Genomic DNA, 25538 nt, shown 5'->3' with positions numbered 1-25538 from the left:
TTTTAAAAAGTTTCTCAAGAGATTTTAGTGTGCAGCCAGAGTTGGGAACCACTAGTCTAAGAAATTCTGGTGATAATAATTTTATACCTTTACATTTAAGTGCATTTCACATTGTACAAATCTCTTTCACAATTGAACATCGTAACAATCCACTAAGGTCAGTATAGCAGGCATTATGATGATTGCCCTTGGCCCAGAGAGGTTGACTGACTTGCCCAAGGTTGCACAGCTTGTTCCTCAGTCAGCTGCAGCAGCTCTTCTATGCTCAGCCCAGGCCAGTCCTGCCAGGCCCTGTGGGAAAGGGCCGCCTCGCCTCCCCTGAATATCCTCCAGGACAGATCGTCTCAGCCTCCACCAGATGCCTCACCCAGGGCTGGCACTCAAGAGGCTCTTGCTGTTCATTCCCACCCATGTTCCTTCTCAGAGAGCCTCCTTGTGAAACGTGCAGTTACGTTTTTCTCCCGAGCTCCATCCCACTTAACAGTTAGATAATGGCACTGAGGGACAGAAGGCCTGGGGCCTGGACAGTGCATGTCACCCACAGTGCTCTGATCCTCAGCCCCAGATCTGGCCTTCACTGCTCACCCCCTGCAGGAAGCGCAGCTCACTGCAGGAGCAAGGAGAGCCCCATCCCACCACCGCTGCCACAGAGCTGCAGTCTCTTCTCCCCCACTGTCACCTCCCGTCGGAATTCTCACACTCACCACCGCGGCGTTTCTCCCTTGCCCCCACTCCCCTCCCGCCCCTGCCCCCCAAGAGCCTTAAAGCCCACCTGAGTCCTTCCTGTGAGGCCCCTCTGAGGGCTGGAGGCCCCTGCAGTGGCGAGTCCCCACTCTGGACATCTGGAATGGATTTGAGCTTAGCAAGGTAGAGCAAGGAAAGAAGAACATAACTATGTGCCCTCCACCATCCTCCACCCAACAACCAGCTCTTGGCTCAGACTCTCTCCCGATTCAGACCAAGGACTTCTGTTCCCCATTACTCTCCCTCTCCCTGTTCAAACCTTTCCCCTCGCACAGGCTGTGTCCTGGAGTGGCTCCCAGTGACTGCAGGCTCTCTGTGTCAGCATCCTGCAGCCTCTACCCTGTGATGCGGGAGGAGGGGGTGGGGAGGAGGCGGGGTTTTGCCTTATGGGCAATGCAGGCAGCAGAGGACAAATGCTGGTTCCCTGAATTCCCTTTACTGTCCTATTCAGCAGCCTTGTACCTGAGACGAAGCCACCATCTAGCAGATTCCCACAGCAATATTGTTCTCCCCCCCCACCCCAGGGCCTGCGCATCATGTGTTGTTAATTGATTTGGTGGCTTGGTGTGGAGGGTCAATCAGTGTCCTCAATGACTTTGATCCCCCAGGATTGACTTTCGGGAAAGGCATGTTCTCTGCTAGCAAGGCTGGCCCCCACTCTGCCCTCCTCCTCTTATACAACAACCTGTGTGGCTTTTCAGCCAGGTGAGAGGATTGGGGAGGAGGGGAGAGGGGGATGGGATTGACAAGCTTGCCTTTCCTGAAGCAAAGGAAGCAGGGGTGCAGTTTCCCGTGGCCCAGACAGCTGACTTGGAGAGTCTTTAGCATCTGGTTGGATGTCCTCAGATAGAATGGTTATCAGAGGGTCCAAGCGTCCTTCACAGTTACCCCCTTAACTGCCCCATCACCCACAAGGCTGAGCCTCCAGCCCCCAAGCTGGTACTGCCTGGCCTGTGCCCTGACTTGGTGTTTGGAGGAGGGTGCAGCCTGAGCCAGTCAGAGCCTCTTTCCTAGAAACTGTTAGTTGGGACAGAAGGTTCTGGTTCAGGCTGGGCCAGTCTCTACTGAGGAAATGGAAAACCTCCTGACCATGGGAGCTGGGAAGGGGTCTGATCCATCATCCAGCTTCACTTTCTCCTTTTATAAAGTAAAAAAACCATTGAGGTCCTGAGAGATCACTTGATTGGCCCAAGGCCACACGGATACCGTGGCTGCTTTACAACAGAGCTGGTCTGAAGTCCACAGCATTAACCTACTTACTCTCTTGGCTAAGACTCCATGCCTCTACAGATAATCTCCTGGGAGAGCTCGTGTTCAGCTCCGACTCTAAAGAAATCGCAGTAGCCAGGCACCGCACGGGGCTGCGTAGAGAGAGCACAGGTTTCGGCATCAGACGGATCCGGGTTCGGAATGCCCCTCCCACTTGCGGCGGGTGAGACCTGGGCGCGTTTCTCTCTCTCGGGGCCTGGTGCTCCTCAACTATAAAATGGGATCATCTCACAGGAATATTGTGAGGGTTTTCTAATGAGGATAAGACGTGCTTAACTCACAGTCATTGCTCAATAAAGAAAGAAGCCTTCTTGGCAAAATCAATCATAGCTCCTCCTTCCTTGTGCTGTAACTCTGAAGCTGGTTTGGTTTTGGAATTATTTAGTGCCTTTGTGTTTGCAGCTGGGACCAGAGCACAGGGGGCTTCCTCTTGCGTCTTCTCCAGGTCCCAAGGGGAATGCCCCTGTACAGATCCCAGATGTCATCCTGCTGGCCCATGACCATTCCTCTCAGGCTCAGGCAGCTCAGATGTGGAGAGAGATGTGGCTGAGCCTGGCAATTTGAAAGAAACAAGTAGCTCTCCACTACTTTTTTTCTAGGCTTGTGAAATCCATTCAGCCCATGATCCAACCTTTATTAAAGGCCTACTCTGTGACCCCTGCCTCCCGCCAGCCCGCCCGCCAGGCTATCAGTAAGCCCACTGGTGAGAGAGAGTGAAGGGTACAGGGACGCACAGGTGGAAAGGGATTCTTCAGGCCTGGTCACTTCTGAGGTCATGGGCATTGGCCTGATGACCTCTGAGACAATGTGCTTTGTGAAACTCTTTTGAGGGTGGCTACAGAGGACAGTGGCTTGTACCTCCCACAGCTCTGCCGTGTGACCTCATAAAAGGAATATTTGCTGGGCCTGCATTGAGAAAGCCATTCTTTCTCGTTGTGTCCTTCATGCCCTAAATCACCACGTCTGAGCTCGATTCCTAGTCATTCACTTCTTCCCAGAACAAATCCCTATGGAATATCTATCTTTCCAGGCCTAGGCAGGATCCTGCCTTCCTTTGTGTCCATCTCTCTAAATCCTTAACCTCCTTCAAATCCAGCTTCCCTTACTAGCCTTCACATGGACAGGCACACTCACTTTTACTTAGTGGAGGTTACCTCGTATTGCTCTGCACATTTCAGACTCTTATCCTTTCCATAGACACACAGAGCACCAGTCCCTCACCTCAAAGGGTTGACAGCCCAGTTGAAAAATATGTATCTTAAGTCCAATTGGGCTGTAATCCTTGAAGGCAGGGGCCCTGTCTCCTCTTCTCATTCCTCAGCGGCACTATATCAGGGGGCTGTTGGCTGCATTAGACAGTGGTGTTTAAAAACAAAAAACAAAATAACAAAAGAACATTTATTATCTCATAAAACATGGAGTCTGGAGAAGGGGCAGCTCCAGAATCAGTAAATCAGTTAGCTATTGCTATGTAACTTTAGAACTCAGGGGTTTGAGGGCCGCCCCGTGGCTTGGCGGTTAAGTGCGCCCGCTCCGCTACTGGAGGCCCCGGTTCAGATCCCGGGCACGCACCGACGCACCGCTTCTCCGGCCATGCTGAGGCCTCGTCCCACATACAGCAACTAGAAGGATGTGCAACTATGACGTATAACTATCTACTGGGGCGTTGGGGAAAAAAAAAAAAAAAGGAGGAGGATTGGCAATAGATGTTAGCTCAGAGCCAGGATTCCCCAGCAAAAAGAGGAGGATTAGCATGGATGTTAGCTCAGGGCTGATCTTCCTCACACACACAAAAAAGACTGAAATACTTTGGGGCCGGCCCCGTGGCTTAGCGGTTAAGTGCGCGCGCTCCGCTGCTGGCGCCCGGGTTCCGATCCGAGGCGCGCACCGACACACCGCTTATCTGGCCACGCCGAGGCCACGTCCCACATACAGCAACTAGAAGGCTGTGCAACTATGACATACAACTATCTACTGGGGCTTTAGGGGGAAAGATAAATTAAAAAAAAAAAAAACTCAGGGGTTTGAAACAACAACCGGTATTTTTTAGCTCCCAGTTCAGCAGGTCAGCAATTCAGGCTGGACTCAGCTGCAGCTCTTCTGTCCTCCCCTGACCTGTGCTTCCTCGTGCCTCTGTGGTCAGCTCTGGGTTCATCAGGTGGTATCGCGTCTGGGAGTTCGCCGGCTGTTGGCCAGGGAGACAGCTTTCCCATCCCTCTAGAAGGTGGCCTGGGCTTTTTCTCACGGTGGATGCAGGGGCCCAAGAGCAAGAGCAGAAGCCTCAAAGCCACTTGAGACCAAGGTTTGGAATTAGTGCCGTCATGTCTGCCGCCTACTGTTGGCTGAAACTCATTACCAGGCCAGCCCAGACTCAAGTAGTGGGCAATAGACTCTGGGAGGAGCTTCAAAGTCACATCGCAAAGGGCAGGGTGGGAGTTTGAACCATTTTTGCCATCAGCTTGCCACCACCATGATGTCAGGGCTCAGAGGACTCTGCTCTCTGGGATTCGCTTGGCTTCCCACTTATGCCCACAGGTGGCAGCAGCAGTTCCGGGCATCATGTCCTCACACCACCATGTCCCAAGGCAGGAAGGGGCAAGCCTTTCCAAGAATGGAGAAACCTTCCCAAGGCGTCTCCCACTAGCCTCTCTTATGCTGCGGTCAGGACACACCCATCCTAACCAGTTTCGGCAGAGGTGGGTAGGATCACCATGATCAGCTGAGATTCAGCTAGAGTCACCTGTAGGGCTAGGGAGGGACCCGGCCTCTTTGGAGAATTTGGCTTCTAGAAACCTGAACAAAATTGGGCTTCTGGGAGCAATGAAGCAGGGGCAGGGGATGGCAGTCTGTAGGGTGTGGAAGAAGCACCTTACATGTGTCTTGTACCTACTTATTATTTTTTTCTTTTTTGGTGAGGAGGATTGCCTCTGAGCTAACATCTGTTGCCAATCCTCCTCTTTTTTTTTTTTTTTGTGCGGAAGATTAGCCCTGAGCTAACATCTGTGCCCCTCTTCCTCTTTTTGTATATGGGATGCCGCCACAGCATGGCTTGATGAGCGGTGCGTAGGTCCGCACCGGGAATTTGAATCTGTGAACCCCCGGCCGCCGATGAGGAGCATGCGAACTTAGCCACTATTCCACCGGGTCGCCCCCCCCCACCTTGTTGTTTTTAATAGACATGTATATTAAGCCTACAGGCACCAGGCCCTGGAGAAAGGTGAGCAGACCTTGAACCTCTTGAGAAAGGAGATCACGGTAGACGGCAGACACAAGTAAACAACTGCCTGTAGTACAGGGTGGCAGGTGGCAGAGGTTGGGGGACAGGCTCTCAGGGCTCACATGAGGGCCCAGATCCTGCCCTGTTGTTAGCCCCTCCTCACCACCAGGTTCTGACTGAGGGAGTGACAGGCAAAGACCGATGCAGGAATCAAGGCACAACTTTATTAGCATTCAAAGCAGCACTCCGTTACCCGCAGCTCAGGGCTCTGGAGTAAAGGCTGAGTTGAAACACACAGCTGGGACTGCAGGCAAGGGTGGGGAGGGGGGTCCCTTACTCCTTCCAAAATCTGTGACCAGCTCCCTTAGGGGTGACTTGGAGGAGGGAGACACAGAGCAAGACTCCAAAGTGGCTCTAAGTCCACTTTCCCGGCTGATTTCATGGAGACTGGAATTGGGAATTTAATCTTTCTTGGAGGCTGTCTGGGGAAAACTAGTCAATGGCAGCAGAGGGGGTGGACCCTGCAGTAAATGACACAGTGGGGCACGTAGCAGGCACACCGGGCAAGGGAAGAAGAGTAGTGAGTTCTTCCAGGACTGGAGGGAGCCAGCAAAGGTTTCACAGAGAAGTTGACACATCAGCTGGGCCTTGCAAGATGAGTCGGAGTTTTCAAGATTGAAGAGAAAATTCTTAATAGAAGGAATGGCTTGAACAAAGGCAAAGGGCCCGAGGATGGGATAATGTGTTCAAAGAACTGGGAGCTTGGGACACATAATGTGGGAGAAAGGGTGCAGGGGATGTTGGAAAAATAGGTTGGACTCTGTGAAGATCCCCGAAGCTGCTAGAAGTTGGATTCATTCCGAAGGCCCTGGGGGAAGCTTGAGTCCTAAACCAGAGGCCTGACATGCGCAGGTGCCATTTTGGAGTGGTCCCTGTGGCTGAAGTGAGAACAGGAGGGGGAAAGAGAGGAGGGTGGGGACCCGGTGGGAGCAGGGGCTGGCATGGCCAGTCGTGGGGAGAGGTGGTCCACCCTAGTTGGGAGAAAGAGTTTATCACTGACACTGTTTATAATTGCTGGCACATGTGAAAAAACTTTTGGTCAGTTTCATTATTGTTTTTAAATCTTCTGCGGACAGCGCACCCTTTTATTGCCCATAGGGGGCAGACCTTTCTCAGCGCTCTGCCCTTGGTGTGCCGCCAACAGAAGGCTCTTCTAGGAAGCCAGGTAGAAGAGGGTACAGTCAGTTCCTGAGCGTCTGCTAGGAGCTGAGGGACTGACGCGCGGAGTGTGGGCTCTGCGGTTCAGAGTGGATTTGAAAAGAACCTTTGTGTTCGGGGTGCCGCCGCGCCAGGCTGCAGACACTGGCTCTCCCTTTTTGTAGAGTGGAAAATGCGCATGCGCACTCGAAGGGCGTGGGGTGGAGGTGGGGGTGGTTGTCATCATCCTACTGATCTCAGGAACGTAGTGTCACAAATTCCCTCTCCTTCGGCCACGCTGGTCTCCCGTTGACCCTCTCCAGGAGCAGGAGAAGCCCTCCCTCAGCCCGCTTGGAGGGGGTGGTCGGGAACAACCTCTCTTTCATTCCTGCAACTTCCTCCATAAAATATTCGGGGCTGCCAGGACATTGTCAAGTGGAGGTGTTTGACAAATAGATTTATTCAGAAAGAAACCGAAACACTTTGCCTGCTGGCCCCCATTCCTCAGGCTTCCACAGGAGCCAGGCCTCCTGCCTTTGCCGCCCACACAGGGGGCTGCCAGGAGTCCGGGTGCTGTCCTCGGAGAGCAGAGACTGGGGGGCCGCAACGGGCTTTCCCTGACCTCTGACTGTAAAGTGCAGCCTCAATAGCACGTGATATGCGGTCCAGTGACTCAGTCGCCTCTGAAAAGGGAGAAATGTTGTCCTGTTTGCTGTTGACCTGCTACCTGACTCGGAACAGAGCTTGTCACCCATCTGCTGTACCTCGGTTTCCTGAGAGGGCTATGGGGTTACTGTGAGAAATAGCAAACAGGAGATGAACTGCACATAACATGTCAGGTCACAGGTAAATGTGCACAGATCACTTTGTTTATATATTTTTATACATTTATAAGAAACTGCAATGATTTGTTGGAAATCTGGTGGTTCCTCTGTCTCAGATCTGCATGCACAGGCAGTTCACTTCCAGCTTAGACAGTTTTAGGCAGTGTCTATATCAAATGGAAAATTTGCAGTTATCCAGTTAATTTCAACAAGGCAGTCAACTCCTTTGGAGGCTGCACAATGCTGTTTGGCATATGACACTACTCAAGTGAGCCACATACTTGCTTTCAGATTTTGACCCTTGCTTGGAAATTAGAGAAAACGGTTGTATGGAGGGGACTTCCTTCACTCACTTTAAACCGAGGCTCTGTTTGTACGCTCTTCACAGGCTTGGCTTCAAATCCGCGCTCTTCGTGGGAAGTTCAGCTTCCTGGTGGTTATTTTACCTCCACAGGTAGTGAGCCCAAGCCCAATAAGACAGCTGTCTCTACAGTGTGAGACCAGAGTTCACATCTCTAAGTCTAGACTAGAAGATAGTGTGGTGCAGCAGGAGAATGTAGAATTGGTGTCTGGTATCCCAGTTCCATCCGTCCAGCTGTGTGATTTGGGGTGAATTATTTAACCTGGTGGAACCTCAGTTTCCTCATCTGTGAGACAGAGAAAATAATGTCTATCTCAAAGGATGAGTTGGCTTATTCATGAGACAATGTTTCTAAAATGTCTTGAACACAGTAAGTGATTTAAAAAATGTAGCTATTATTATAATTCGGCTATAGACATTAGGTGTTGGTGGTTCTATAATTAATTGGGTCCAGTTAGCTTTCTTTTGGTTACAAGAGACTAAAAATCTGGCTCAAACCAACTTAATTAACTCAAAATTTATTAACTCATATGACTTCATCTAAAACCAGGCTTCAGTTGGCAGAGATACTGTAGAGCAGGATGGAGCATGGAAGGTTGTAGGGGCTGAATGACTCGTTAGTAGGGCCACCAAATTTAGCAAATAAAACTACAGTATGCCCAGATGAATTTGATAAATAGCGCTAACTGCTGTATTTTGCAATTTCTTGAAAAACACTGAATATGAGACATTTAGGGTGTCCCGAGAAAGCCAATACAGGAAGAAGGACAAAATCATTAAATATAAGACATGTCCTCTATATACAGGATACCTGGCAACCCTACTCCTTAAGGTATTTCCACCCATGAAGTTCTACCCATACCTATAAGTAGTGTTTTCAGCTAGTGCTAGTAGACTCAATTAATTTCATTCTCATATCAATTAAATTAACCAGAGCCTTTGCTGGAAAATTCATGATAAATCTAAGGTCTATACTATGTTACTTGAAAATAATAAAAATTTTTTAAAAGATAAAATTGGGCTTCAGGTACAGTATGATCCAGTAGGTAAAAAAAATTTTTCATCTCTCTTAATGCAATTCTGTTGTCCATATTGGCTTCAGATGGTGGTAAGATGACTAGTAACTCCAGACATATATCCTCCCAGGTTCTAGTTCAATTAAATAAAGAAAACTTCTATTGACCTGACAAAATCCACGAGCTGATTTTCATTGGTCAGAATTCCTCATCCTCTTATCTGGGAAAATTATTATGTCAGGGGAATGATATGTTTTGATTGGACATACCTTGGTCACACGTACACCCTTGGAGCCAAGGTTGGAGTCACTTTTACCCAAAACATGGCCTGAGCGTGAAGTATGGAGATGGTTTCTCCATACTTCAGGAGGAAGTATTGGTGAAAATTGGTGGTCTGTAATGAAAAGAAGGGATAAAATGGATGTTGGGTAGCCAAAAAGGTAACACCTCCTCCTAAACAAACAAACAAAAATAGCAAGTACCTACTGCATTCAGGTTCATCTGTGGCTCTTTTAGCAAGAAAAAGGTGTTGTAGCTTAGATAAATCAACACCAAAATAGGACGAGGAACATGTCTGTGACTTAGATAAAGAATTCCAGAATCCGTACATGGACTTGCTGCTTCAGGCTTTAAGATCATAGAATTATCAAAGAATAATTATCAAAGAATTATGCTTTTGCATAATTTTTTTGAAGTTACTAGTACTTTTTTCAAAATTGTAATACTTTCTTGTTTTGTTCTGATAATTAAGATAATATATGCATAAAGGTGTATAGAGCAAAGTAAAAGTCACCAATAATCCCACAATCCAGAGATGACCTCTGTCAGCATCTTGCTATAATTATCCAGATATTTTGTGTGTGTATATGTGTGGTACATATAAAATATTTAGTTAAAAATGAAATCCAACTTAAAATTGCTTTTTTACCTTTTTAAATTTAATGATATATTCTGGACATCTTTTCGTATTAGTAAATGTGGATTTTAAAAAAGTATCATTTTAAGGCTGCATACATTTGAATAAAAATACTATAACTATTTAACCACTCTTCAAGTAATTCAGTTGTTCATGATTATAAGCAATACACTGATAACTATCCTCACCTGTACATATTTATCTATCTCATGATTTCTTGTGAATAAATCTCTAGAAGTGGAATTGCTGTGCTAACAATTGTATATGCCTTAAATGTTTTGACCTGTATTACTAAAACGCCCTCAGGAGACTGTGCCTGTCCTGGGTCAGGTTGCCAGAGAGAATACAGGATGCTCAGCTAATCTGAATTCTAGGAAAACAGTGAATAATTTTTTGTATAAGAATGTCCCAAATGTTGCAAAATCATCTGAAATTCAAATTTAACTGTGGATCCTGTATTTTTATTTACTTACTCTGGCAACTCCAAGGCTGGGTATAAATCTCAGTTGGCAAACGTGGTAGTGGCTTCACTGCTGGGCTGGGAGCCCTGTGCCTCACGTCTGGCTACCTTAGTGCACCCAACAGCCATTCGCTCTAAAATCTGGCCACGCACGTCCAGGGATGCTCTCATCTGGTGGTGTGCGGGTCCCTGCTCTTGCCCTACTGCTGACCTTTGACCTTCTTGCTATGCCCTCACCTGACCTTTCCTCCTTGCACTCAGAGAGCAAGCCAGCGAGCTCTAGTGTCTCTCCCTCTTTTGTAAGGACACTGTCGACGCAAAATAACCAATGACCATTCTATAGATAAGAGAAATAAGGTGAGTTTCTTGAGCCAGAGTGAGGATTATAACCTGGGGAGGCCTTAGAAAGCGTTCCGGAGAAACATGGTTTTCAGTACAGTCTTATATCTTTTTAGAACAAAGAACATACATTAAACACACCCAGGATACAATTTCATCAAGATTTCAAAGGTATTTAGTTGCAAATTAGCAGGTCAACATGACTGATGTCAGGAAAGTGACTAATAAGGGCGTTACCAATAGGGCATAGGAGAGGAAGTATGCATTCTTATCTTCACAGAGGGCATTCTTTACTTTAATGGTTAAGCAGATTTACAATGTATGTTTGATAGGCCATAAGTCAGGCTTTTTAGTTCACGCCAAATCAGTTTTGACCCGGAATAGTTACCCCATCTACCTCAATATGTGAGAATCTCTTGTCAACACTAATCCCAGGGGACCAGGGCCCCACCCCATGACCTCATTTAAACTTGTTACTTCTGTAAAGGCCCCATCTCTTAATATAGCCACACTGGGGGCTGGGGCTTCAGCACGTGAATTTGGGGAGACACAAATGTTTAGTGCATAACACAGACTCTTTAAGGTATTTTCTTCTTCTTGTTGCTTTCAGAGACTCGCAAGGAGTTCAGGCTTTTGAAAAGCAAAATAGGCAAACTGTGCTTATGAACAGAGGAATAAAATTTGTCAGTTGAACTCAAGAGCTTCAGGAAGAACTCAGTGTGAAGATTTATAACCTTAATAAATTGAATATTTATTTATAAAAATGATGTATCTTCTAAATAATCTTTTTGACACACAAAAGCCACTTTGTGGGAACATAAAAAGTGCACAGACATATATGCAAATATGCATAAGAAAAGACTGGAAGTATATCCATAACAGTAATGGTCACAGCTACCAGTTACTGAACGCTGGGCCATATACAAGTATGATCTTAAGTCGTCACTCTGTGAGGCAGCTTCAGTTACTATTTCCGTTTATCAGAAGAGGCCTCCAAGTAAGTAACTGGGCTAAGACCAGCTCTGCGTGACTCCAACAGCAATGTTTTTTTTTTTCTGTGTTGAAGGGATATGTGTGATTTGCAGTTTCTTTCTTTCTTTTTTTTTTTTTGGTGAGGGAGATTGGCCATGAGCTAACACCCATTGCCAATCTTCCTCTTTTTGCTGAAGAAGATTGGCTCTGAGCCAAGATCTGTGCCCATCTTCCTCTATTTTTTATGTGGGATGCCGCCACAGGATCGCTTGATGAGCGGTGGGTGGGTCCATGCCCAGAATCTGAACCCGTGACCCCTGGGCTGCCAATGCAGAGTGTGCAAACTTAACCACCATGCCACCAGGTTGGCCCCCTTCAGTTTCTTTTTAATAGTTTTCTGCAGTGCCTGAGTTGTTTACAATGAGTATGTATTTTTTAGGGTCAGAAAAAATTATTTCCATCTTGAAAAATGATAATGGGTGGTTGTAGAAATTGAGAAACAAACAGAGAGAAGAAATCACTTGCTCTGAACGAGCACCCAGTCAGTTCTGGATATTCTAGTTGGGAGTGGGGACTGTTAATTTGATTGGCATTAAGTAGTATCTTGTTTAATTTGCATTTTATTGATGATGATAATGTACTCACTCTTAAAGATAATGGTGGATTATTATTCAGCCGTAAAAAGGAGGAAATTCTTCCATTTGTGACAACATGGATGAAGCTTGATGACCTTATGTTAGTGAAATAAGTCGGCCAGAGAAAGACAAATACCGTATTATCTTACTTATATGTGGAATTAAAAAAAACAAAAACAAAAAACCACTAAACTCATAAAAAAAGAGATCAGATTTGTGGTTACCAGAGGTGGGGGGTGGGGGAGGGAATTGGATGCAGGTGGTCAAAAGGTACAAACTTCCAGTTATAAGATAAATAATTACTGGGGTTGTAATGTACAACGTGGTGACTATAACTAACACTGCTGTATGCTGTATTTGAAAGTTGTTAAGAGAGTACATCCTAAGGGTTCTCATCGCAAGGAAAAAAGCCTTTTTTGTATCTCTATGAGATGATGTTGAAGGGAAGGAAGACTATCCTCTACTCACTCTGGGTCCTTTCTGGCTGGGCTGCAAATTAAATTGAGATGAGACAGAATAGCAGGAGAAAATCAAACAAAGCTTTATAACATGTATACATGGGAGAGAGCATGGAAACTGAGTAACTCGACAAATGGCAGAGGTTCTCATCTTAAATAGCATATTTAGGAGAGGATGTTGGGGGTGGAGGGAGTCAGTTATAGGAGATTACCAGAAAAGCACAGTAAATGAGTAAGGTTATTATGCAGATTTAAGGCCTCGCCTTCTCCGTTGACAAGTTTCTAGAGATGAGGTCATCCCCCCTCTTCGAAGTACAGAGGGGGAGATACCTTTACAAATGGAGATTTCCCTTACAAATGTAAATGTTTGGTAAACAGAACTTTGATAAGAATGGGCTTAGCAAGGACACTCCCAGTCTATCCATACCCAGAGTTATCTATGGTGATGGCCTTTCCTGGGGACAGGCTTTCTATCTTAAATTCTTTTAGGCAGTTAATGGGTGGGAGGTCAAAGTTTCTTTCAGAGTCATTTGTTCTTGAAAATAATTAAGGTAAAGAGCTGTATTTTTTTTTTTGTGAGGAAGATCAGCCCTGAGCTAACATCCATGCTAATCCTCCTCTTTTTGCTGAGGAAGAACAGCTCTGAGCCAACATCTATTGCCAATCCTCCTCCTTTTGTTTTCCCCCAATCCTCCTCCTTTTTTTCCCCCAAAGCCCCAGTAGACAGCTGCACGTCACAGTTGTACATCCTTCCAGCTGCTGTACCTGAGACGCGGCCTCAACGTGGCCGGAGAAGCGGTGTGTCAGTGTGCGCCCGGGACCTGAACCCCGGCTGCCAGGAGCGGAGCATGGGCACTCAACCGCTAAGCCATGGGGCCGGCCCAAAGAGACGTATTTTGAGGTGGCCAATTCTGATTCCTCACAAAGTTAACTAAACTTATTGTGGTAACCATTCACAATATACGTATGTGAGGTCACTGTACACCTTAAACTTACACAGTGCTGTATGTCAATTATATCTCAATAAAACTGGAAAAAAGAGATCATGGTGAACACTAAGCCTAGAGAGCATCCTGGCACTTTTCCTATGGTGTCTGCAGCATCAGCCACAGCCCTACACTCATTGAATGCCACTGCTCCACCTCTCTGGGAATGCACGGGGCTTTGGTGACATACCCCAGAGGAGCAGAAAATTTTATCAAGCTCAAGGTTTCCAGGTATTCCAAATTTCACATCACTCACAGAAATGGCAAGAATGGTTGGGAAACAGCTGTTGAGCCTAATTCTGAAAACAGTGACAAGAGCAGCAAGTGTAGACACAAGATTGAGATGATCAGTGGTTCACACTGGGTCCAGCAAGAGGCAGGATCGCCCAGATTCTGGTCCCAGCCTTCTCCCGCTGTTGTGGCATGACCCACACTCTGGGGAGTGACCTCACATAGTTATGGCCAGAGACTGATTTGGGCGGCAAAGGAAAGGATGCTTTAAAAATACACGCATGAGGAGTCTCCAGTTTAATTGTTCAATTGCATTAATTGCAGACATAAAAAAATTAGGACTCCCCCTGAGTGTTGCAGCTTGTGTCTGAAGAGGAGTTAATGTAAAGGAAGACAGCCTGATAGTCTTATTCTTTAGAAGGAACTTTAAAGAATATTTGGTTTTTCATACAACTCTGAATAAATAGAAAGAAAAAATGGATAAATTTAGACTTGTTTTACCCAGCAAAGGGTTGAATTAATATTGGATTATCAGGCAGTCTCTAATTGCACAGGAAGTGTAAACAAGTGGTGCCCAGCATTAGATGCTCAAACATAGAACCCTAGTGCCCTGTCTTATGCTGGATTTGGGATTTTGTGCATTAGCTGACAAGTGGTCCTTCTCATGGTGATCCTGTCAGCCAGCCAGTGTCACTGTCTTTTCTGTGTAGTAACGTATGGGCAATAATTTGGCTACTTTTGTTGCATTTTTTGCCCTTATTTTATAAAAATGAGGGGAAAACGGAGAAATCTGTAGCACAAAGCATAGATGTTAAACTTAATAGAATTGAGACAAGATGAAAATCTTTAGGTTTGCCTAAAGTGCTGAATCTTTAGTTTCAATCAGATGTTCCCTGGAATTCAGCCAATTGTGAAGGAAGAGGACATATTTCAAAATCATATGTGAAGTGCTAGAAATGGATCAGGGATGATTGTGTCTAAAAGGCAAAGTATAAGGAAGGATTTTATAATGTTAGCTCTCCAGGATAGAAACCCCATACAACACATAATCTTTTGTACATTTTATGTCAATACACATTTTCAGAAATTATATGTGAAGATGGGATGTGAAAGTAGAGAGAGGAGGGAGTGGCATGGCTTTAAAAAATACATGCAGTCTCCAAGTCCTAGAATTTTAGAGTAGAGATGAGACCGAGGAATAAATATTATTATTATTATTATTTATTTTTTTGGTAAGTAAGATCAGCCCTGAGCTAACATCCTATGCCAATCCTCCTCTTTTTGCTGAGGAAGATTGGTCTTGGGCTAACATCTGTGCCCATCTTCCTCTACTTTATATGGGATGCCGCCACAGCATGGCTTGACAAGTGGTGTGTAGGTCCGCACCCGAGATCCGAACCTGCAAACCCTGGGCCACAGAAGTGGAGCATGTGAACTTAACCGCTATGCCACCGGGCTGGCCCGTGAATATTATTTACACCCAAGCAGTGCATATTGGTTGTTGCAGTAGGAAAAGGTAGTGTTTCAACAAATTCTTCAATACATATTTATTGAGCTCCTAGTATGTACTAGGCAATGGGGATATAATGATAAGTGAAACAGATGGTTTCCTCCTTTAATGGAACTTATGAGTGCGTGTGTGTGTGTGTGTGTGTGTGTGTGTGTGTGTGTGTGTTGATGGTGGGGGTGGAGACATGTGTTAATCCAATAAGCCCAAATATAAAATTGCAACCATGACAAGTATTACAAAGTACAGATATCCACATACCTGTGCTACGAAAGCCTAAAATAGGGGGATTTGACTTACTGTCTTTTTAGCTGATATTTGAATGATGAGCAGGAGGTAAATAGGCAAAGATTCTAGAAACAGCATGTCCAAAGGCCCTGTGGTGGGGTTAACATGGTGAGAACAAGAGACTGGGGTGGTAAGGGAAAGGGCAAGCATAGGGCAAGGTTGGAGGGTTAAGAGTTTTATCTTTATCCTGGGAGCAATGGGATGCCATAGGCATGTTTTATGCAGGTGGCAATGGAGTGGTAGGATCAAATTTGTGTTTGAAAATATCAGGCTGACCGCAGTGTAATGGATTGGATGGACTGGATGGATGTAGGTGGATGTTACAACACTTTTGCCAACATCCAGGTGAAAGATGACACTAGGACAATAGTGATGGGAATAGAAAGAGGGGAATGGGTTTGAGAGCTATGGAGGAGGTGAGAGCTTCAGGCTTCAGGAATTGGAGGTGATGAGTTAGAGGGAAAGAGGTGGTGAGAGGAGAAGGACGACTTCTCGGATTAATAATACAAAAGAATAGGAAGTCCAGTAGTCACTTCCTTTTGGTATTGGAATGAAATATGATTTGGGTTGGGGGGGGTGAAAACAGCGAGCATATTTTTCTTTTTTTTTTCTGACAGACAAGAACAACCTTATTTATTTTTGTTTTTTTGTAGGGAAAGATTCACCCTGAGCTAACATCTGTTGCCAATATTCCTCTTTTTTTTCCTCTCCCCAAAGCCCCAGTACGCGGTTGTATATCCTAGTTGTAAGTCCTTCTAGTTCTTCTGTGTGAGCTGCCACCACAGCACGGCTACTGACAGATGGGTGCTGTGGTGCCACGCCTGGGGAACCGAACCCGGGCCACTGAAGCGGAGTGCACTGAACTTTAACCACTAGGCCATCAGAGCTGGCTCAGCATATTTTAAAAATCTTTTAAATTTTTATTAGAGTAATACATGTGCAGGGTTGGAAAAGCCAAATAGTACTCTAAGGCTTCCAAGGAAAACCAGCAGACCCTGCCTCTCTCCTGACCAGGTCCTCAGAGACAACTACTTTCAATTATTTGAACAGTTTGTTTCTGGTATTTACCTTTGTTTTTCTCAGTAAATGCTTACAATGCTATTTCTTGATTTCTTTTCTCACTGAACAAATATTTATAAAGCTCCTGTTGTGTGCTGGTCACTCAGCATACGTACATTAGTGAACAAATGATGGATACATGTAGGGACCAATATTCCCTGCCCTCACAGAGCTTTCCCTGCAGTGGGGGAATAAGCAAACATTTAAATAAGATATCTATATCATCTGTATATAGAGAGATGGTTATGGACGATATGGATAAAAATGAGCATCCGTGGGAGTGATGTAGGGAATGTGGGGGAAGAAATGCAATGTCAAATAAGGGAGTGGGGGAAGGGAATGACCTTACTGAGAAGGTGGCATCGGAGCAAATCCCTGAGGGATGCGAGGGAGAGCCCTGTGGATGTGTGGGGAAGGGCGTTCTAAGCAAAGGGAACAGCAAGAGCAAAGGCCCTGAGGTGGGAGGACATGTGGTGTAACTGAGGAACAGAACAGCAAAGAGGCCTTATTGCTGGAACAAGTGATCGAGGAGGAGCCGTAAGGGATAAAATCAGAGTGCTAAGGTGGGGCAACACGATTGTGCAGGGCCTTGTGGGCTGCTGTACGGACTTTGACTTTACCCTGGGTGATGGAACATTACCACTTGTCTTTGTATGAAACCATATACCCACTTTCTCTGCCTCCAACATAATTTTTCAGTTAAATCAGTGTTCAGCGTTTATTTCATCACTGTCAAATATTATTTTCTGCATTGCCAAGCAGAATATTATGATAATGTTCATTTAATCTCTTGTAAACATTTTGTTAATAATTGCCTCGTTTTCTTCACCTGCTTAATTTTCTGTGTATCTGTTTGAAATTCTTTCCAAAATCTCCAACAGAGTTGGAAAACCCGTGTAAACACCATTTTCCATGTGATCAAATGCATCAGGCTCTCTATCAGGTCTTTTTTTTTTCCTGCTGGAGACTTCCATTCTGGAGCCTTCCATTCTCCCCCTCTAATCTTGTCTGCTGTCTCTCTGCCTCCTCACAGCTTTTGTCCTGGGAATTCATTTCCTTTCTCTGCCACGTTGGGTCTCTATTTTCCTGCACTACATGTCTTCTTCTTTCTTGGTTTGTTTCTTCTTTTGACGGGGCAAATCCTCCAGTGGTTTTTCGAGAAAGGGTAAAGGGGAGGTATGGTTTTGAAACTTGGCATGCCTAAAAATGCCTTTATTCAATTCTCAGACTTCATTACTGGTTGGATGGATGTAAGAGTCCAGGATGGACATCATTTTTCTTCAGAATTTTGAAGGCATTGCTCCGCTGCTTCCAAGCTTCCAGTCTTTCTATGAGAAGTCGATGCTTTTCCGATTTCTTTGTATGTGACATTTTTTCCCATCTGGCAGTTGTTAACATCTTCTCTTTATCCCTGGTGCTTTGTGATATCACAGCTATGTATCTGAGTATGCCTGTGTTGGGCATAGGGTTGCTAGATAAAATAAAGGACCCCTGCTAAATTTGAATTTAAGATAAACTATGAGTAATTTTTGCAATATTTGGGACATACTTTTACTAAAAGATTATGCACTGTTGATGAAATTCAAGTTTAACTGGGTGTCCTCTTTTGTTTTTGTTTGTTTTTGCTAAATCTGGCAACCCTAGAACTTGGGCTTTTCAATCTGGAGACTCTTCTTCAAGTTTAGGGAAATTTTCGCGTATTATTTCTTTTCCTTTAAATTAAAATATTAGTCTAAGCTTAAAAAAGATAAAATATTTCAACAAGGCTTATAACTAAAAATAGCAGTCCCCGGCTTCCTCCCTCTCCATCCCTCTCTCTCACCTCCCAGAAATAATCTCTTTCAACTCTTTAGCTCTTTCTTCTAGATTTACCACTGTATTTCTCAATAATGCACTAACGTTGCTTTTTTTTTCTTATTTTTTAAATCTTAAAAAATTCAGCTTCCTACTATGGAAGGTAAGGGTTTAGCTTTCTTACACCATCCACCGTTACTCTCCACAATGTAGACGCTAGCTTCTCAACCCACGCTAGTGTAAGTGTCATGATATTTATTAGCTTATATGCAGTCCTACTTTATTATGACTGTAAATATTGTTCCTCCTTGAGCTATGTAGTGTGTGTGCTATGGTTACATTTCACTTCTTGTACTTTTTATTTTCCTCTGGAGTTACTCAATATCTTCTTTTTCATTGCTTAATTTTCTATGTGCCTGTCACTATTTGATACCCAAAAGGAGAATGGGGTTCGGTAAACTTACCACCAGAATTGTAAATCTCTCCCTACTAACTGCAGACACACCAGGCTATCTTTCCCCTTCGTCCTGACGGCCTGGGCCACTCCATCCTCTGCCCCAAGGTGGTTAAGGCCCACCACACACCTGCCGTCCTGGCACAGCCCTGCACTAGTACCCAGGGATTCCCCTCACGTCTCTGTGACAGGTAGTTTCTTGCTTAGATGAGTATAACATGTTAGGTTGAAAATCACCTCCATTGTCTTCCAGCTTCTCATGTTTGCTTTTGGTAAAATCTGATGTCATCCTAATTCCTAAATTTCATGATGCTGTGCCTTCACGTAGGTCTACTTTCATCCATTTTCATGGGCATTGAGTGGGCACTCGTGGTCTGGAAATGCTTGTTTTTCAGTTCTAGGACATTTTCTCAACTTCTCTCTTTAGTGATTTTCTTCCATTATTTTTTGATCTGTTCTCTTTTTCTAGAACTCCTGTTAATCAACTTTGGATCTCCTGGACTGGTTCTCAAATTTCTGTGTTCTAAGGAGAGCACTCCTCTGTGTGTCTCCCACACTCTTTTTTTTTTTTTTTTTGTGAGGAAGATCAGCCCTGAGCTAACATCCATGCCAATCCTCCTCTTTTTGCTGAGGAAGACTGGCCCTGAGCTAACATCTATTACCAATCCTCCTCCTTTTTTTCCCCAAAAGCCCCAGTCGATAGTTGTATGTCATAGTTGCACATTCTTCTAGTTGCTGTATGTGGGACGCGGCCTCAGCATGGCCGGAGAAGTGGTGCCTCGGTGCGCGCCTGGGATCCAAACCCAGGCCGCCAGTAGCGGAGCGCGTGTACTTCACCGCTAAGCCGCGGGGCCAGCCCTCCCCCACTCTTCCACTACACTCACAGCACTACTGGTCACCAAGTGCGTGTGTGCAGGAAGTTTCCCAAACCAAGCAGTTCTCAGCTTTTCCAGATACCAGCTGGATGTCCTACAATTTACCTCAGTTCTGACAGTATTTACCTAGAGACAGCTTCAGATCCCACAAGTTAAGGGCCCAGTCCCATAACACTGCTCCGCTCTCCACTTCAGACACCAGTCAAAAGTCCAGGTTGTTACCTGTGCTTCTGACCTACCAGTTATAGATCTAAGTTTTCCATAATCCTCTCCTTGGGTTCAATTAATTTGTTAGAGTGGCTCACAGAACTCAGGAAAAGTTAACATACTAGATTATGGATTCATTATAAAAGAATATAACTCAGAAGCAGACAGATCAAGAGATGCATGGGGCAAGGTATATGGGAAGGGGCCTGGAGCTTCCATGCCCTCTCCAGGTGCGCCATTCTCCCAGCACCTCTACGTGTTCACCAACTCAGAAGCTCTCTGAACCCCATCCTTTGGGTTTTTATGGAGGCTTCATTACATAGGCATGACTGATTAAATCATTGGCCATTGGCCATTGGCCGTTGATTCAACCTCCGGCTCCTCTCCTCTCCCTGGAGGTGGGGGAAGGTAGGCCGAGTTGTGGCGGGGACTGACAGTTCCAACCCTCTAATCCTGGTTCATTCCCTTGGCAACCAGCCCCCATCCTTAGGGGCTTTCCAAAAGTCGCCTCATTAACATAAACTTAGGTATGATTGAAACAGGGTTGTTATGAATAACAGACATTCATTTCATCTTTATGGCTCTGAAGCTATTTCAGGGATTTAGGGCAGAAACCACATATTATAACAAGAGATGCCCCATTGCTCTAATACTTAGGAAACTACTTGGGGTTTGGGAGCTGTGAACTGGGAACCATGGAGGAAGACCAAATATATATTTCTTATTATAATTCACAACATCACACTTATCTTTACTCTTTTTCTTTATACTTTTGTCCTACTTTTTGGGACATTTCCTCAACTGTATCTTCTAGACCTTCTATTTAAGTTTTATTTTGGTTATCATATTTTTAATTTCCAAGAATTCTTTTCTTCTTCTTGGATGGTTCCTTTTTTATAGCAGCCTGTTCTTGTTTCATGGACAAAGTATTCCATCTTATTTAACTGAGGATTTTTAATATTTTGAAGCTTTTTCCCCCTGCTTCTGGCCTTTTCTGTTTCCTCTGAGTTTCTGTCTTCTGTCTGTTTTAACCTGTTGGAGGCTTCCCCAGATGTCTGTGATTTGAGGATATTGGTTTATTTTCAAGAGTGAAGTGCTAAAAGGCTGATTGGAAGCTCTGTGTCTGTGAGGCTCACTCAGTGGTGAGCTCACTGCAGGGCGATGAGGCTGGGACCAGGCCATCTGGTTGGGGAACTCTAGATATCAATGTCCATAGGCATTTCTCTTGGAATCTTTGGTTTCTCCTGGGAAGAATTCTCCAGTTGCCTGCCTGATTGTATTTGAAGAGCAGAGCAGGGGCGGTGGCAATCTCACCATCCAGTACTTAGTCACTCACATCGCATGTAACCCCCCTACTTTCAGTACGGTGCCACATCCCTGCCTTACATGACGCTAGATGACCTTGAGTCCAGCCCTGTCTGGTCAAGTTTGTTCTTAACTCCCCTCTTTTGTTGGGATGGCAGATGGGTAGGTGTTTGGCTTCGTGGAATTGGAGAGGAGATCCGGAAGAGTATGTCTAACTGCAACCAATTTTTAGCCCTGCCCCTAGACTCTGCTTCTGTGGTACCCAGTGCCTCCAACTCCTGAGCCTCCGTGGGTTCCCTGGGGGTAAGTCATCATATCCCATTGGCCCCTCATCTGCGGGCACTCAGATTTCAAATCTTTCCCCTCTTCTAAGTCAGATGTTGTTCCTCCAATGGTTCTCTGTCATCTACAAATTGGCTTTTAATTATATTTTATCCACTAGCTTGATTTATTTGTCTTTGTAACTTTACCTCCCTGTTCCCTTTAAAAATTTCCCTCACTGTTATTTTAATAGGGTTTCAGGAGGGAGAAAAAAACCAAAAAACAAAAAAATCCATGTTTTTAATCTGCCACTTTTAACTCTAGGTCAGATGGGCTTTCCTGCGTCATGAGTTCCCTGAGAACATGGGAAGAGCTATAGGTGGAGCCTAAGGGCAGCCCTGGGGTAAAGCCCACGGGGTATAATCTACATTCATATCTTGAGGACTGAGCCTCATGCAGACCTCGGCCTTTGGAAGCTGTGTGTAGACACCTGACACAGCCCGTATTTGGACGCAGAAGTGCTTGTACGGGCTCCTCTCGGTCATGAATGTGTGAGGAGAGCAAGCAGTTTACTGCTCATTTCCTTTTGAAACAACAAAAACTGCACTTGTACCATGTGCTAAAATGTTATCTTTCACTTGATGATCATCGGGATTTCACAAAGAAACAAAGGTTTTTGTTTTGTTTCATTTCATTTTTCACTACTCTGCAGAAGTTACTGCTCATGGACGGAGCCAAGGGAGAGCCCTCAGGAGGTGTCCTGTAAGCCTGACACTAGCTGGTCAGCGACATCCAGCCGCGGGGCGAACGCTGCCCCAGGACAGAAGTCTTTCCGTGCACTTCTGGGTCACATTTGTGCTTTAGTAAAATACAAATTACTCCACGTTACGGACCTTGGGGCTTGCTCCCAAATAACAGAAATTACAAATAGTCACTCTTTTCATTCCATAGGGGTCTACTGCACAGGCACAGTAGTGTCTACCGGCATTTTCGTAAGTTCTTACCTTTTCCAAAGCAGCTACACAAACATCTGGTCCTCATGGTGGTGACCCTAAGAAGCTCAGAATACACCTCATCAAGGTCATCCCTGTTTTACACAGAAACAGAAGTGCAAGCAATTATTGGTTTTACTTATTTTTAGCCAAACCCTGGCCGGCTCTTGAAGGGCCTTTTGGTAGTCACAGACATGCAGCGCATCGGGATGGGTGAGGGAGGGGCCTGACTTTCTTTGCTCAGGGCATGGTAGAGCAGAGGTTGAACACAGGACTTTGGGCCCCAGATCTCACTTACTTTCCAGTAGAAAACACTTACGTACACTGTCTTGTGGGCCAGACTGTAAAGGCAGCAGGAAATCAGGGAGAGAGATGGATCGTGTTGGGATGGCGGGAGAGGCTCATGAAGGTGTGGGGCTGGGCTGGGCCTGGGGGATGGTGCGACTGAGGAATGTGGGAGGGAGAACAAGAGCATTCTGGTGGTGGGTAAGGAGGGAGGCCGGCAGGAACTCTTTCACGGAGGGAGGACATGCCTGACGTATGCTGAGGGTCAGAGACGGGCCCCTGGGACCAAGGTGGATAGTGCTGGGTGTTAGAGTGCATTGAGCCCAGCTGCGTCGATTGTATGAGGCTTCACTTTGTGGGGCCTGGCGGTTGAGTAAATTGCTTGGACTTGATTCTTGGAGGACTAACGGGCCACTAAAGGTGGAGAGTTAATGATGCAGTATATAAAGACAACTTCTGCAGGAGTGGCTGATGCCTTTCAGGGGCCCGGGTAGGGCCTGTGTCATGGGAGGTATGGCTTGAGCAAACCAGAAAGCCCAGAAGTAAGGGCTGGGTGGGGACCACTATGCGGATGCCGCAGGAGCTGAGCAAAGAAGCCAGAGGGCATTCCCATTTTTTGGTCCATTCCTCATGCAGCTCACCCTCATATCACTAACTACACTTTCTTTTGTTCTGATTCCTCCCTGGCAGGGAAAGGCTGGCACAGAGGTCCAAGCAAGGAGACCTACACATACATTTCTGGTAGCAGCTGGACAGAGAGGGCCCGGACCCTCAGCTTCTCCAGAAGACGAACGAGACCACTCCTTGGGCCTGACATCCCTCCAGTGGCCTCCCACAAGCAGTGACCAGGCTAGAAAAAGCTGAGACCGGACCCACTGGCATTAAAGATGGGGCCCAGGATGTTGGGGTGAGGCTGTAGGGGGAGGTAAAAGCTGGTGGTGTGGGCAAAAGAGACCAGGTACGGGGAGGTCAGGGTTCAAGAGATGCCAGAAAGTGCATGGCTGAGCTCAGACCCACCCAGGAAGAGGGTTGTTGTGGAAGACTAACAAATAAACATATGGAAAGTCTCACAGGCTACCTGTTTCACTGCATGAAAGCATCAACAGCTAAGTTAGGCAGACAAGTCACATAGTCGTAGCCCACAAAAGCAGGCAGGTATCTAAGATGCCAGAGCAGTGGTCAGCTTTCCAGGTGCCACCCACAGATCATCAGGAAAAGTGCTTAATTGCCCTCTGCAGCGACCCCACCCTGGACAGGGGATGTTCTCCAAGAGGGCAAAATGTGTAACCCCTGGTCCGGGAGTTGTCTGCCTCTTGCATATACTCACCTGTTGGCAAACGTCAGGTCAGAGTCGTGTTCCCTGTGGCGTACCCAGGGCACAGATGATGCTGTGTGTGGGTATCCCAGGAGCAGGAAGGACTTCTTTCTAGTATGTAACCTGCATGGCTCTTCTTGTTGTTGACAGCTCTTCACTCCTGGCCTGTCCTCAGGGACAGGAGAGCAAGGTCACTCCTGGGGAGACCTCCTTCTCACCACTTGCCTCTCTCCAGCACCCTTCGGGTGTGCTCCAGGGAAATTCCCACTGGCAGCCACTCATCCAAGTATGTTTTCCTCTTGGTGGCAAAACACATAAGGCTGATTTTCTCACCCTGAATTTACTTTCCTAATGAGAGGTCGCTGGACTGACAACTTGCTTTAATGCCCAGACCCTCCCAGATATGTTCTGCATACCCGGGCTTGGTTACCACACTGTAGAAGTCTTGACGGCAGGGACCATATTCTTAGCCACGTGCCCAGCTATGTCTAGCAGAGCACCTGACACAGAGTTGTCACTTGTAAAATGTCTGGTGAGTGAGTGAGTGAGGACGAGGATGAGCGACGTGTCAGCTCTGGTTAGTCCATACGGTTAAAACACTTAGGTACAAATCAGCAAGGACTCACAAATTGTTTACTACAAGTGAAGGTGGCTGTCAAGGATCCCTGCAACACACACACACACACGTGCACACACACACGCACCTACATGCACACAGACACCCTTTTATCTCCCAGGCTTCTCTTCTTACTACAGAGACCCTGTAACTCTGACATCTCCTGTGAAGGTCTACTTCCCAAGCTGTGTCTATCATTCGTTTGTTCTTTCATTCGGGTGTTTACTGAGTGCCTGCTATGCACTGGGCCAATGAATAAAACCAACAAGAACCCATGCCCTCGTGAAGGTTAGGCCCTGATGGGGGGAGACAGGCAATCGATACAATAAATCACTAAAATATATTGTTTGCTAGATGAGTATAATACAAGAGAGGAAAATCAAGAAAGGGGGCTGTGTGGAGATGAGCTTAAAATAGGGGAGACAGGGAAAGCCTGACTGGAAGGTAACGTTTGAGTAAAGAGCCAAGGTCAGAAGTGAGCCAGGTAGGGACCTGGAGGGAAACATTCTAGACAGAGGGAACAGCAAGTGCAAAGGCCCTGGTGTGGGAGTGTCGCTGGCACATTCCAGGAACAACAAGGAGGCCAGTGTGGCTGGAGGGCAGGTGAGCAAGCAGGAGAGGAGCAGGAGATGAGGCCAGAGAGAGCTGGGCGGTGGCAGGTGGGGCTGAGCAGGCAGAGCCTGAGAGGACGTTGCTTGTACTCGGAATTGGAGGGGAAGCCATTCCTCCACGGTTCTGAGCAAGGAAGTGATAGGACTGGCCTTCAATTTTAACAGAATTCTCAGTTAGGAGGTTGTTTGAATAATCTAGGTGAGAGCAGATGGTGGTTTGGGCCAGGCTGTCAACACTGGGGGTGGTGAGAAGTGGACAGATTCTGGATAATTTTGAAGAGAGAGCCGACAGGAGGAATTGGAGTGGAGTGTGAGAGAAAGAGTGAAGGCAAGGATAACTTCCA

The 25538-nt window shown here is 46.0% G+C and overlaps 1 protein-coding gene across 2 annotated transcripts in view; it reads left to right on the top strand.

Moving 5' to 3' along the window:
- KCNA6 (potassium voltage-gated channel subfamily A member 6) overlaps positions 1–23721 on the top strand; it is a 43572-nt gene extending 19851 nt beyond the window's left edge. For both annotated transcript variants that reach the window (XM_087442875.1, XM_087442873.1), the window contains one exon: positions 23343–23721. The gene's annotated coding sequence lies outside the window, so the exon portion shown is untranslated. The remainder of the gene's footprint in view (positions 1–23342) is intronic.
- Positions 23722–25538: the final 1817 nt, after the last annotated feature.

Source organism: Ceratotherium simum, chromosome 17 (assembly GCF_057802395.1).
Source record: "Ceratotherium simum simum isolate JZ-2026a chromosome 17, ASM5780239v1, whole genome shotgun sequence".
NCBI lineage: Eukaryota > Metazoa > Chordata > Mammalia > Perissodactyla > Rhinocerotidae > Ceratotherium > Ceratotherium simum.
This window is presented reverse-complemented; position numbering and strand designations above follow the sequence as displayed.